We start from the raw sequence: 1,728 nt of genomic DNA on the forward strand, positions 1-1,728 counted from the left end.
CTCTTTTATCTGTATAAATAAGACTGTTTAGGCCTTGCATGGCTGCTCACATTATCTGGGTGTATTAGCAGAGCGCTGTGCTAATAAAACAGAGTGGTCTGACAAACTCTGAGTCCTGAGTCTAACTTTGACACACCCCTGGGTCCCACGCTTCCCAATTCTAGGAGGACAGTCACCACTCAAGGAGCTCACACCCCAAGAAGAGATAGCCAAACAGACAGAGGAAGGGAGACAATCACAGGCTATTTAAATACAAGACAATGTGACTCACTGTAGGCAGCATGGGAGAAGTGGGTCACTCTGGGCAGCATGCGGGCTGCCTGGACAAGTTTAGGGAGCTCACACCATGCCTAGGGGGCCGTGTGGAAGAAGACAGAGATGGTTGTGCAATAAGCTGACAAACAGGTGCACCAGGCTGGGAGCACTGGCGGAACAATGGACACTTGAAGCTTGATGGAGGATGGATAGGTAGGGTGGTGCAGAGTTCTGCTGAACTTGCTCAGGGTGAGGTTATCAATATGCCATTGCACACGTGTGCACCACTGGGCAAACAACAGAACATGTTAAACCAAAAAAAAAAATAGCATCTGAGAGCAGTTAAAAATTTGTTAAAGGAAAAACATTTTTGTCATCTAAGTCCAGAAGTGACACTGTGGCACAATCCAGTGATTGTACACAAATTCCTGAACTCGAGTGCTTACAACACAGCTCTAGAGTAAGAAAAGAGAACTCCCATTTCTTATTTCTCTGCCCTAATATTCTCATGTTATTAGGGCTATTTGAACGAGATGAAATCAAGGACATGCCATGCCCCTCCACCAGCTCAAAACCCCAAATGTGCATCAGGATGGGATAGAATCATTGTCACACAAACCCCCAAGAGAAGCTGAAGAGAGAGATTCACTTCGGGAATGTCTCCTACACTTCAGCTGTTCATGTGATGCTTTGCTGGACCAATCGGTTTGGAAACGGGGATCGGTATCTCTCCACTCAGGATTTCCTAGCTCTAGCTAGGCTGGCATATTCGGACCAGAGCCTTCACAGGGGGGAATTTGGCATTTCCTCTGCCATGTGAAACCAGGGCAGAGAGAGAGCTATAAAACCGGAAAGCAACAAAAGGTGACAGGGACTTTTACAGACCTTGGCAACAGCTTTAGGGTCACTCTGCATTTATGGTCACAGTTTGAGCCAGGTCTTTGTTTACTTGGACTGGTTCATCCTGCCCCATAAGCCCTGCTATTCTTTGCTCCAGAATCTCAGGGATATGCCGGCTCAGGGAGTCCAGGCTAGGAAGCCTTTTCCAACCTTGTCCTCACCTACAACAATTTCACATTTGGGGACAATGTGTACCTTCAAGTCAATGGCACTGCTATGGGTACCCGAATAACCCCGTATGCCAACATTTTTATGGCTGACTTAGAATAACGCTTCCTCAGCTCTCATCCCTTAACACCCCTACTCTACTTGCATTACACTGATGACATCTTCATCATCTGGACCCATGGAAAAAAAGCCCATGAGGAATTCCACCATGATTTCAATAATTTCCATCCCACCATCAACCTCAGCCTGAACCAGTCCACTTCTTGGACACTACAGTGCTAATAAGTGATGGTCACATAAACACCAGCCTATACCGGAAACCTACTGACTGCTATACTTACCTACATGCCTCCAGCTTTCATCCAGACTGCATCACACGATCCATTGTCTACAGCCAAACTCTAA

This window comes from Chelonoidis abingdonii, chromosome 2 (assembly GCF_003597395.2).
Source record: "Chelonoidis abingdonii isolate Lonesome George chromosome 2, CheloAbing_2.0, whole genome shotgun sequence".
Classification (NCBI taxonomy): domain Eukaryota; kingdom Metazoa; phylum Chordata; order Testudines; family Testudinidae; genus Chelonoidis; species Chelonoidis abingdonii.